The sequence below is a fragment of the Acipenser ruthenus genome, chromosome 30, assembly GCF_902713425.1.
Source record: "Acipenser ruthenus chromosome 30, fAciRut3.2 maternal haplotype, whole genome shotgun sequence".
NCBI classification, from domain to species: domain Eukaryota; kingdom Metazoa; phylum Chordata; class Actinopteri; order Acipenseriformes; family Acipenseridae; genus Acipenser; species Acipenser ruthenus.
Window position 1 is genome coordinate 7636773 of NC_081218.1, and position 13298 is coordinate 7650070.

General features: G+C 37.8%; 2 non-coding genes and 4 pseudogenes across 2 annotated transcripts; all 6 read right to left on the reverse strand.

The window, feature by feature from the left end:
• Nucleotides 1-3862: 3862 nt before the first annotated feature.
• Nucleotides 3863-3991, reverse strand: LOC117416329 (5S ribosomal RNA; annotated as a pseudogene).
• A 100-nt stretch (nucleotides 3992-4091) lies between these two features.
• On the reverse strand, nucleotides 4092-4220 carry LOC117416333 (5S ribosomal RNA; annotated as a pseudogene).
• Nucleotides 4221-4334: 114 nt separating this feature from the next.
• Nucleotides 4335-4443, reverse strand: LOC117418997 (5S ribosomal RNA; annotated as a pseudogene).
• Nucleotides 4444-4557: 114 nt separating this feature from the next.
• On the reverse strand, nucleotides 4558-4676 carry LOC117418998 (5S ribosomal RNA; annotated as a pseudogene).
• Nucleotides 4677-4790: 114 nt separating this feature from the next.
• On the reverse strand, nucleotides 4791-4909 carry LOC117418999 (5S ribosomal RNA). Its single transcript, XR_009309550.1, has one exon. It is a non-coding gene; the product is annotated as a 5S ribosomal RNA (ribosomal RNA).
• Nucleotides 4910-5009: 100 nt separating this feature from the next.
• LOC117419000 (5S ribosomal RNA) lies at nucleotides 5010-5128 on the reverse strand. The gene has a single exon (XR_004547034.2). It is a non-coding gene; the product is annotated as a 5S ribosomal RNA (ribosomal RNA).
• Between the last annotated feature and the right edge of the window lie 8170 nt (nucleotides 5129-13298).

Here is a 13298-nt window from a genome sequence, read left to right on the forward strand (position 1 = left end):
CTCCACATTAGAAGGTTTCCATCTGGCAGCTAAGGAAATATAAGTATTCCCATAGTAAAAATAACAATAAACGCTTCATATAATTCATATACAATATTATATATTATATACACCACCAGTCAAAAGTTTTAGAACACCCCCATTTTTCCAGTTTTTATTGAAATTTAAGCAGTTCAAGTCCAGTGAATAACCTGAAATGGTACAAAGGTAAGCGGTAAACTGCCAGAGGTTAAAAAAAAAGTTTAGGTTACCAAAAACTGAAAAATAATGTACATTTCAGAGTTATACAAAAAGGCTTTTTTCAGGGAACAAGTAATGGGTTCACAACTTACAGCTGTTCTGCAGCAATGGAAGTAAATTAAGCCTTGAAAGTTGATGCTAATAATTCCTACAGGTGTCCCAACTTTTGTTGATTACTTACAAACCCTCTGTCTGTATAAAAGCAGTGTTGGAACAGACTGTGTTACTACACCCTCTTAAGCATTATTTGGACAGTATTGTACTGCAGGAAGTAGTATATTGCTCTCATAATGGCGAGAAAAAGGCAATTAACAAAGGAAGACAGACAGACCATTATAACCCTTAAAAGTGTAGGTCTTTCCTTTAGAGAAATTGCAAAGAAAGCCAAGGTGTCAGTGAGTACAGTTTCCTACACCATCAAAAGGCACTTGGAAACTGGAGGAAACTCTGACAGGAAGAGGTCTGGCAGACCCAAAACCACAACAGAATCAGAAGACAAGTTTCTGAGAGTCAACAGCTTGCGTGATAGGTGGCTCACAGGACAACAGCTTCAAGCACAGCTTAACACTGGTCGAAGTAAGCACGTCTCAGTTTCAACTGTGAAGAGAAGACTTCGAGCTGCAGGTTTGACAGGTCGAGTGGCAGTAAGAAAGCCATTGCTAAGATGGCAAAATAAGAAAAACAGGCTTGCCTGGGCCATGAAGCACCGCCAGTGGACTACTGAAGACTGGAAGAAGGTCTTATGGACCGATGAATCAAAATTTGAAATCTTCGGTTCATCACGCAGGGCTTTTGTACGCCGTCGAGTAGGCGAAAGGATGGTTCCTCGGTGTGTCAAACATGGAGGAGGAAGCGTGATGGTCTGGGGCTCTTTTGCTGGATCCAGAGTCGGCGACTTGCACAGAGTGAGTGGCACCCTGAACCAAAACTGCTGCCACAGCATTTTGCAGCGCCATGCAATACCCTCTGGTATACGCCTAGTTGGTCAGGGGTTCATCCTACAGCAAGATAATGACCCAAAACATACCTCCAGGCTATGTCAGAACTACCTTAGAAGAAAAGAACAAGACGGTAGGCTTCAAATCATGGCATGGCCAGCACAGTCTCCAGACTTAAACCCCATCGAGCTGGTTTGGGATGAACTGGACAGAAGGGTGAAAGCAAAGCAACCTACAAGTGCAACACATTTGTGGGAACTTCTGCAACAGTGTTGGGAAGAACGTTCCGAACAATATTTGATTTCCATTGTAGAAAGAATGCCACGAGTGTGTTCGGCTGTTATATCTGCAAAAGGTGGCTACTTTGATGAGTCAAAAATTTTGTTAAACAAAACGATTCCATGATTTCTTTTTTTATCTCCAATTGTTTATTTGTTCTATGCTTTAATTTCAGACTACATTGAGACATTAAACTGCTTAAATTTCAATAAAAACTGGAAAAACGGAGGTGTTCTAAAACTTTTGACTGGTAGTATGTATATATATATATATATATATACTTGTAACACAGCAGGGAGGGGGTTGATATCCTCCCTGCAGAAAACATGTCCATATGCACATTTTGTTTAATTGTTTTATTGTTTTGTTAATTGTTTATTGTTTAATTATCACCCGCACCTGGTAACTATTGTAAATTAATGCCAGGTGTTGGGTATTTAAGACGTGCAGCCTGTCTGTACGGAGCTGCTGAGTAGAAGGAAACAGAAGGCTGTGTGTGCTGTTTCCGAGCAGTTATATATATATATGTGTGTGTGTGTGTGTGTGTGTGTGTATATATATATATATATATATATATATATATATATATATATATATATATATATATATATATATATATATATTATGTAGCCGTTTGATGTCACGATTCTGTTTTCTCTCGTCAAAAGTACATTTTAACAGCATGCAAACTGTTCATATCTGCTTATAGAAATATTCTCTTGGTGGAAAAATTTGCATTTGCACAAGAGAAAAAAGATCAAACACGGCTAACAGTTTAATTAGGCATGTATGCAAAAAATAATCATATAGCCAACATGCAACATTTTACCATAATAAAGTATCATAAACCTGAACCCAAATTGAAGTGTGAATGTTTTGGTCTTCAGTCTCTAGTGTTTTGCACTGCAAAATCTGAAACTGTTTTACATTTCCAAACGCTACAAGTGCGTAAACTATATATATAAAAAAAATAACAAACACATACATTTCACTTCGTGTAATGAATAACTCGGCACTTACATAGCTTTTAGTGTTAGGAATCGAAATCGGCTACCGGGTTTGGTGTTTCTCAAATTGCAAAAAAAACGTTTCTTCTGCTCGGGTACAAATCACGCTCTGGAAATTTACAGCGCCGGGCGTCAACCAATGTTCGGATTAAAAACGTCCGGAGACAGCGTGTTAGGAACTTGATGTCCACGTGTTCCCTTGAAGCGCGTGATATTGCACGCCTCGGTTTTTTGCACCAATTGCACGCAAATGTGTGATTCTGCAATTTCTTCAATTTGCTACAAACGACACTGCAAAACAACTGCGCGAGTTGTGTGGGCTAATCTTGAACCTCTAATAGGGGTGTCAAACATACGCCCCGCTGGCCGAATAGCTTTTTTTTATTCACTAGAATACACCTTATTCACGCCAGACTCAAAACGAGGCATGGAGTGCAGCTGCTATCTTCCGGTCGCTGATGTCGCCAACTGCAGTGGAGAGAAGTGATGGCGTTGCACTGGTGCGTTCCGTTTTTAAGCAAGTTAATTTTGTAAATGGGATAAAAGAAAAAATATTTGATAACTGTGCAGTGCACATAAAAAAAAACGCTTACAAATTATGTAAATAGCAGATCTGTTGTAGACAAAGACAGCAATGGAGGTTAAAAGCTTGTGTTAAACGTTGCATAGCAATATGTTTTATTAAAAAAAATATATATATATAAATATATATATTAAGCTAAAGAGCAGTTCATGTTATTTTGTATGTATGCTAAAGGAAAGTGTTCATTTAAAAATTAAGCGCAACTGAAATTGTGTTGCTGAATTGCAGTAGTAGTTTTTTTGTTTAAAAGAAAGCTGCAGTTATTGCAGTAGTTATAGCGTCTTAAAAAAAAAAAAATACAAATTGCTGAATGTACATAAATGCTGTAATTGGTTATTGTTCTGTGAATTTTGAACCCTGTTAGAATGACTCTCAATTTTCTGACTTAGGTCGGGGTTTTTTTTCTGGAGTTGAATTCTCCTGCAAAGGAGTGGCGAGCCTACCTTATTGAAGATACACTGAAGATTTCTACCCTGGAATTTATTATTTTTTTTGCCTTTTCCTGGAATTTCTCTTGGATTTCCAAGGACTGTTTTCATTCTTCTCAAAGTTCTACAGAGTGGTAGGAATATCGACTCATAGTACATACACACCAACAAGGACATTGGTTTTAATTAGAACTTCTTATTTCAAACTAACTGTATTATTTTAGACAAGAGGTACTGAATATATGTTTATATGGTACACCTTTCTGTCTTAATAAATGTATGCTAGCTGTTAAAAAAAAAAAAACACACTGAACATTCTTTTGTTAATTTCTCGTTATACTAACTGCTCATACGAATCTAGAATTAAAAGTAGCCAAAGGTGGGTTACACCTGCAGCACTTGATATTCCCAGGTGGTCTCCCATCCAAGTACTAACCAAGCCCAACATTGCTTAGCTTCTGAGATCAGACGAGATCAGGCGAGAGCAGGCTTATTCAAGGTGGTGTGGCCGCAGGCGATTGCATTTCTGCTTTCATGACTTTTATGTTCGGTGAGCTGGGGGTGATTCCTCCAAAATTTCCTTTTGTCCTCCACACATTTCAATTGTAAAATGTAATGCCTGCAGCACTTGATATTCCCAGGTGGTCTCCCATCCAAGTACTAACAAAGCCCAACATTGCTTAGCTTCTGAGATCAGACGAGATCAGGCGAGATCAGGCTTATTCAAAGTGGTGTGGCCGCAGGCAATTGCAGTTCTGCTTTCATAACTTTTATGTTCGGTGAGCTGGGGGTGATTCCTCCGAAATTTCTTTTTGTCCTCCACACATTTCAATTGTAAAATGTAATTACAAAAATGTTATGCCTGCAGCACTTGATATTCCCAGGTGGTCTCCCATCCAAGTACTAACCAAGCCCAACATTACTTAGCTTCTGAGATTAGACTTATTCAAGGTGGTGTGGCCGCAGGCGATTGCAGTTCTGCTTTCATGACTTTTATGTTTAGTGAGCTGGGGGTGATTCCTGCAAAATTTCCTTTTGTCCTCCACACATTTCAATTGTAAAATGTAATTACAAAAATGTAATGCCTGCAGCACTTGATATTCCAAGGTGGTCTCCCATCCAAGTATTAACCAAGGCCAACATTGCTAATCTTCTGAGATCAGACGAGATCAAGCTTATTCAAGGTGGTGTGGCCGCAGGCGATTGCATTTCTGCTTTCATGACTTTTATGTTTAGTGAGCTGGGGGTGATTCCTCCAAAATTTACTTTTGTCCTCCACACATTTCAAATGTAAAATGTAATTACAAAAATGTAATGCCTGCAGCACTTGATATTCCCAGGTGGTCTCCCATCCAAGTACTAACCAAGCCCAACATTGCTTAGCTTCTGAGATCAGATGAGATCAGGCTTATTCAAGGTGGTGTGGCCACAGGCGATGGCATTTCTGCTTTCATGACTTTTATGTTTAGTGAGCTGGGGGTGATTCCTCTAAAATTTCCTTTTGTCCTCCACACATTTCAATTGTAAAATGTAATGCCTGCAGCACTTGATATTCCCAGGTGGTCTCCCATCCAAGTACTAACCAAGCCCAACATTGCTTAGCTTCTGAGATCAGACGAGATCAGGCTTATTCAAGGAGGTGTGGCCACAGGCGATTGCATTTCTGCTTTCATGACTTTTATGTTTAGTGAGCTGGGGGTGATTCCTCCAAAATTTCCTTTTGTCCTCCACACATTTCAATTGTAAAATGTAATTTAAAAAATGTAATGCCTGCAGCACTTGATATTCCCAGGTGGTCTCCCATCCAAGTACTAACCAAGCCCAACATTGCTTAGCTTCTGAGATCAGACGAGATCAGGCTTATTATTTTTTTTTTTTTTTTTTTTTTTTTTTTTTCTAACATTGCACAATATTTACAACTTGAAAACAAGGCTGTGATGTGTTTTCCTAAGAAAAATATTGTTATAGAGAATTTTTTCATCAAAATGCTCCATTTGTTTATGTTCTACACAGTAATGAAATATATATGAAATATTTTTCTTCACATGAAAAATATACAATTTTACAATATCTACGTTCATATTATGAAACTCTGCCATGTTTCTTCTCTTTAAAATTGTATACCTTGCATAACTCAAAAATAAGTTCACCGCTAGAGTGTTAACATTATCTATTTTATCAGTCAATCCAAACAAAAACATTTCCTCCCATGACAATGTATTGAGTACATTCTGCTCTGCAAATTTAAAGAACCCCTCTATTAAACCCCTCAAGTATTCCCTCAGCCCCTGCAGTTCAGTGCATTTTACAAATAGATGCAATAATCCTTCCTCTCTACTTTGACACACTGAACACAAGGCATTGTCACTTTTGTGCATTTTAAAAAGGAGCCACTTTGTAAAGATGCAGTTGTGCCTCAGTTTAAAATCATTTTCTTCACATTCGGGAGATTTATAAGTCTGTCTTACATTATTCCAAATTGTACAGATTTTAAAGTTTGGAAATATTTTTTGCCAGAATTGCTCCGACGTTGGCTTTTTAAAAACCACACTCATTAACACTAAATAGAACAATTTGGTCGTACATTCAATAATGTTAAAGTATTTATTTTTCCTTTTTAGAAGAAACACAGGCAAAGAAACTCCACGTGACAGTTTGCTGTTATGTTCTTGATTAATAACCCTCACCCAACTCTCAGGGACGGCACTTTGTATTTTACTGTACTCCTTTATTATTATACTAATGGGAATATCTTCGTTCTTTTCTTTTACCAAGTCAACTATTGCCAAACTGGGTAAAAAGCCTTCTTTAAAAACGTACATAATGTCTTTAATTTTACTAACACCTGCTTCTATAAAACTCTTTTTATAAAGTGTCACACCTTGCACTTTTAACAGTGGGTTCAAAAAAAGAGGCTGCTCCAATATTTGTTCTCTGGTCTCTGGCTTAAAAGAGACATGCTGCAAGAACTCGGACCAAGCCACTAGAACTTCTTTATAAATCCAGGGAACATCCTTTACCATTGAAGGTTTAAGACACATTAATAGAATTTCTTCCCCCATTCCCAAACCCCCACAATTTGATAAGAAATGTTTCAGAAAGTGCTTCCATACACTGTTATTCGTAGGGTCTAAAAACTTTTTAACCACTTTAATTCGAAAGCTCTTTCGTTTTAGCTCAATATCTGCCAGCATTAGCCCTCCTTTACTGATTTTCCCAATGACTGTATTATAGCTGATCTTAGCAGGTTTCCCAGCCCACAGAAACCTAACCATCATGTTTTTAAACTCTTTCTCAGCCCACTGGGGGATCTCCTTAACACTCAGTAAATACCATATCCTGGAAAGAAACAGACTATTAATGACCAAGACTTTACCCTTCAGAGTCAACTCCCTGCCACTCCACAAATTCAAGATGGCCCTTATTTTGATTATCTTTTCCTGCCAGTTCTTTTCAGCCACTGACCTCTCTTCTAATCCAATATATACCCCCAAGATCTGAAGGCTTTCCTCTGCAATTTTGAAAGGTATATCTAAAAGTGTATTGCTTTTCCTTATAGGGAGAATTTCTGATTTATCAATATTGATTTTTGCCCCTGAAGCAGAACAGTAAGATGTGAACACTTCCATTATTTTTGGGATGCTGTCTAAACTCGACACTGTGAGTGTGGTGTCATCTGCATGCTGATATATAATTGATTTTTCATTACAACCAGGAATTGGGACTCCAATTATGTCTTTATTCCCTTGTATTGCCAGGCTCAGGGGTTCTGCAATTACTGAATACAGCAAAGCAGAGAGAGGACATCCCTGTCTCACTGACCTCTCCACTGGGAAGAACTCAGTCAGATTGCCATTACATTTTACCCTACTAAAAATATTGGTATAAAAATTCTTAACCCATGAGGTAAAACTATTCCCAAAACCAAATCTCTGCAGCACCTCTAATAAGTAATCATGTTCCACCCTATCAAAGGCTTTTTCCTGATCTACTTTTAAAATATAGCCTTCTTTTTGCTCCATTTTCAAGTAACTAACTACATCCCTTACCGAACATATTGTATCCGCTATATCCCTTCCTGGCACACAATAAGTTTGGGAGGAGGATATTATCTTAGGCAATACCGCTTTCAAACGATTTGTGAAAATCCTTGTTAGTGCCTTATAATCACAATTCAACAGACTTATGGGCCGATAGTTTTTTAATAAGGCTTTATCTCCTTGTTTCTTGTAAGTAGTAATGGTACGACAGCGTCTGTCACTTTTCTAAGCCCCGCCCCTTTTGATTGATTTATGACCCTAAGCCCCGCCCCTTTAACACATTTTGATTGATGGCCTTAAGCCCCGCCCCCTTCCACGCCCCTGAGTGATTTATGATCATTAAGCTCCTCCCCTTTTTCCCACGGTTTGATTGATTTATGACCCTTAAGCTCCTCCCCTTTTCCCCACAGTTTGATTGATTTATGACCCTTAAGCCTCGCCCCTTTTTCCCACACTTTGAGTGATTTATGGCTCTAAAGCCTCTCCCCTTTTTCCCACGCTTTGAGTGATTTATGGCTCTAAAGCCTCTCCCCTTTTTCCCACGCTATGAGTGATTTATGACCCGTCCCTTTTTTACCGTACATCCGTCAAAAATAGCCCTACCTAAAAATGGCGTCTGTTGTATCCTTATTTTATAGACTATTACAAAGAAAAGATAGAAAGAAAGAAGAGAAAGCAAGTTGTATTGTAATGCAATGTTTTTTGACTATGTTTGAGACCCTCTATAACAATAACCAGGGGTTATTACCATACAGAGAGTCCCTAAATATTTTTGACTATGTTTGAGACCCTCTATAACAATAACCAGGGGTTATTACCATACAGAGAGTCCCTAAACATTAAAAAGAGTCTCATAATCAGTATATTATACACATACTACACTGAAAACTAACCCATAATAGCAAGTCTCAAAGGCGCCGGGCCCTACATTTCGGTTGGATTTCCAGGCCGTGGTAGTTAGCTGTGTCAATTCCATAATAAAAATGTTTCCATCTAATAGTTGATTTTAATATTACAACATGTTCCAAAAAACGATTTAAAGTTGTTTTTGAATCCAATAAAGGTTAGCACAGGCTGGATTGTAAAGGTTTTATGGTATTTTAGGAGCCTACCCATAATGCCCTGTATTTGCATACTGTTTCTATTAACTTTACAGAGAACTCTAAAAAACTATTTAAAATGTAATTTGGACATTGATAGATGTTACCAATATGTTATTTGTATTAAAGTGAACATTTTAAAACCATACACGGCGTGGTTAGGTGCAAGAATCGTCTTTTTCTGTTAAAATGTATCAGTGCTGCCGGATTAAGCATGCTGCTGACTTGTGTCTGTAGCATCGGTTTCTAATTATTTTTCAAAAATAAATATTGTATAAAAAACGTGTTTGATAGTAAAAACTAGCGTTTTAATATAAATAACAGTATTTGATAGTTTCACTGCGCCTACATCTTCGAGTGTAAAAAAGACGCGAGGCCATGTCTAATTGATCGTTCTGTGTACTGTATTCAAACGAGGGTAGACCGCTCTTTGAAAAAAAGAAACAGATAATCAATAGAGTGAAGGTAGGGGTAATGGCTAATCTAATTATGCCTCCTTCAGGTAACAGTATTTTTTTAAAAAAAAACTTATTTTAGACGTTGATTGATGTTTCCACAATATTATTTATCTTATTGCGATTATTTTAAAAAACTATACACGGCGTGGTTAGGTACATGAATCGTCTTTTTCTGTTAAAATGTATCAGTGCTGCCGGATTAAGCATGCTGCTGACTTGTGTCTGTAGCATCGGTTTCTAATTATTTTTCAAAAATAAATATTGTATAAAAAACGTGTTTGATAGTAAAAACTAACGTTTTAATATAAATAACAGTATTTGATAGTTTCACTGCGCCTACATCTTCGAGTGTAAAAAAGACGCGAGGCCATGTCTAATTGATCGTTCTGTGTACTGTATTCAAACGGGGGTAGACAGATCTTTGAAAAAACACATGCTGCTGACTTGTGTCTGTAGCATCGGTTTTAATATTCGAGCATCGGTTTCTAATTATTTTTCAAAAATAAATATTGTATAAAAAACATGTTTGATAGTAAAAACTAACGTTTTAATATAAATAACAGTATTTGATAGTTTCACCGCTCCAACATCATCGGACTGTAAAAAAAAAAAAAAAAAAGACGCGCGGCCATGTCTAATTGATCGTTCTGTGTACTGTATTCAAATGGGGTAGACAGATCTTTGAAAAAAAACACATGCTGCTGACTTGTGTCTGCTGTTCGAATTGAATATTGCAGTGGCTGTATTATTAAGCAAGCCATCTACTGCCATCTGCTGGTCGAATTGAATATTGCAGAGGATGCATTATTAAGCAAGCCGTCTACTGCCATCTGCTGGTCGAATTGAATATTGCAGTGGCTGTGCCCCTGGATATGTGTAAGGTCCTCTAAAAACGATTTAAAATGTAATTTGGACATTGATAGATGTTACCAATATGTTCTTTGTATTAAAGTGAACATTTTACATCCTATATACTTTATTTATTTATTTATTTATTTATTTATTTTATTTTTTATTTTTATTTTAGCACTGTTCTTATAACGTAATCACCCTCAGATTTCACAGCTGTGTCGTGTGATCTCCTGCCCGGTTCTCTCTGTACAGCATCCCAAGATTATAAAATATTTTCAGAAATTATAAGCAATATTAGTAAGTCTTTTTTATTTATTTTTTATTTTTTTCTGACCCTTTTAACTTATTTATTTATTTATTTATTTATTTATTTATTTATTTTTACAGCTAAATATTCCTCTGACGCTTCAGCAGTCGACGATTCATTCCATTTCCTGGCCGATAACATATGTAGCCCCAGTCAGGAACGGCTTGTAGTGGCTGAGTTAGAGGCTTTAGTAGATACTAATATCAGTAAGTGTTGTTTTTTCCTCTCAGAGTTTTAATGTTTCTGTGTGTGTGTGTATATATATATATATATATATATATATAAATGCTGCTCTTCTCTAATACAATTTTCTTTTTAAAACTATAGATGCCGCACCTCTTTCAAAGCCTGTCAAGGATGTACAATTAAACCCTTCAGATCCTGATAAAGTCTGGACTTTGGAAGACTTTGTTGTCAACAAACCAGGCCCCATTAAGGGTAAACTGAGGGCTAGGAAGCCTCCAGCACGCCCTAAAAAAGACTCTCATGGATCAGCAGTCACCCCTAAAGATCGCTTTATAAAACCCTTGGCTAAATCTCATGGTGCGTGTATTAATACTTGTTTATTTATTTATTTATTTATTTATTTATTTATTTATTTATTCATTTATTTAAAGAGCCCATCTCAATAAGTCTCTTTGTTTTTATCTTATACAGCCCCACAAAGGAAAAAGTCTTGTAGACCCGGAGCAGTTGGAGCACCCCCAACACTGCACAGTTCCTCCAAGTTCTGCAAAACCCCAGCATCCCCTGGTGATGCAGGGTTCAAGAGAAACCTAATTACTGACATTCCTAAGAAGACTCCTACACATACTAAAGAAACCATACACGGCCCGGTAGAAACCCCTACAACCCGTTTCAACTCTTCTAGAGACATCTCTCACGGTACGTATATTAAGACCTCTTTCTTTCTTTATTTATTTATGTATTTATTTATTTTTTAAAAGCGGAGGGTTTTTTTGCCAACTCTACAAGCCTGTATGTCTTTCTCTTATTCAGCCCCACAAAAGAAGAGAGGACGTACCCTCCGATACTCTTGCGCATCCCCTGTTTTACCTGGAAGCTCTAAGATCTACAAAACCGCTGAAAGGACATTAATCATTGATGACCCACGTCTGAAGAAGGTCTCTGTAGCTACCCAGACTGATTCACTGCCGTTCCTTGTCTCAGATAATCTTAACCATCTCAGCCTTATCTTACAACTCCTAGAAGGTAACATTGAACAACTTATACCTGTGTTAAGATCATTAAAAAACACGTCTGATAAAAAATGACTAAAAAAGATAGAATGAAGAGGGACAATGCTGCCGATGTTCATACCCTGCTTAATGCTAAAAAGACTACTGTTAACACCTCTCTAAGACCTGTTCTAGATGATGCATCTAATTTAGATCTTAGCAATAGTTTGGTAACTGATTTAAATTGCCCTCCTTGTAATCTTGAAGATATAACACAACTGGTTTCTGAAACGTGTGCAAACATTCCATTACCTGATTTGAATGAAGAAACCCCCCCATGTACTCCTATTACTGTAAAAGTTGAAAGCTCTGTAGTTAATCCTATGTATGATCTAGAGTGTTTGGATGCTGCTTTAGCAAAATTGTCTGCTGCCTGCACTGTTGATAATGAAAGACCTGGTACTTCAAAATTGTCTGCACCCTGCACTGTTGATAATGAAAGACCTGGTACTTCAAAATTGTCTGGCCCCTGCACTGTTGATAATGAAAGACCTGGTACTTCAAAATTGTCTGACCCCTGCACTGTTGATAATGAAAGACCTGGTACTTCGTGTATGTCAAAGCCTGGCACTCTACCGATCCAAGGAGGCGGTCTTATAAGAGATGCGGACTCTGATAGTAGTCAGGAATCTTTTTCTTCAATTGATAGCGCTAGTACGACCTCTTCAGAAGAGACATCTGTTGAAAACACTGAGAATGGGGTACAGATTATTCAACACGCTCGCTTTAATAACACAGAGTTGAGGTACAGGTTTAATTTCAGACGGCTGTATGATCTTGGTTCTTATGGTGAAATGTTTGTGGTAATGCATGAGGTTTTAGAAAGTATGATAGCCTCAATTAGGGAAACCCTGAAACCGGATGACGTTGTACACCTAGAGTTAAGAGCTGATTCGCTGGATATCCCGGTATTTCTAAACATGACTGGTGCTACTCTGTCTATTGATGAATTTCTCCTCCATATTGAATCCCTACTGCAAAGTCATAGTTCAATTCTGGCTGATGAGACCCTGATGCTTGTAGTGAATGTTATCCGTTGCCCCCGAGGCGGGGGAGTGCGGCGTGGTTTATCAACCATTATGAACAGCGGTATCATTAAAAAGAAAGCCCAACATCTCATCATCTGTTATAACAAAGACGATCAGCTGTGCTTTTCTTACTGTTTAGCGGGTTTGATGCTTCCTAAAGTTGATAGAACGCATAGTGCATGTGTGGTTGAGGGGTTAAAATTGCAAGAAGCAGTGGGTTTGACTAAAGATCAGATGGTTTCATTTGCAGACATTTCTAAATTTGAACAGCTTCTTGAAGTTAAAATCGTAGTGGTTTACAGATGTCCTGAAACAGATACTTTTGCAAGATACGAAACAACCCCCCAGCTTAAAGCAAAAACGGTGTTTCTGTTTTTTCATGACCAGCATTATTACGGCATTGTAAATCTGAAGGCTTTTCTGGGTGCCCGTTACATGTGTAAGCACTGCTACACTGTCTATAGCAACAAGGCAGGCCATCAATGCGAGAACTATTGCAATGTTTGCTTTCAAGAATCCTGTGTTCAGGATCCTCAGGGGAAAGTTAAATGCGATGAGTGTCATAGAAATTGTCATTCACAATCTTGTTATGATTCTCATAAGGCTGCTTGGACCCCTTCCACTGTTACTTTAGATCTGATGTTTTCACATTGTGATACCTTGAAATTGTGTGAATCTTGTTGTAGGTTAGTCACCATCAATCCTGATAAACCAAAAAAGCATATGTGTTTAGCAGCGCAGTGTAGGACATGTAAGGCCCCGCTAGACCCTGACTCCCCACATAAATGCTTCATATCCCC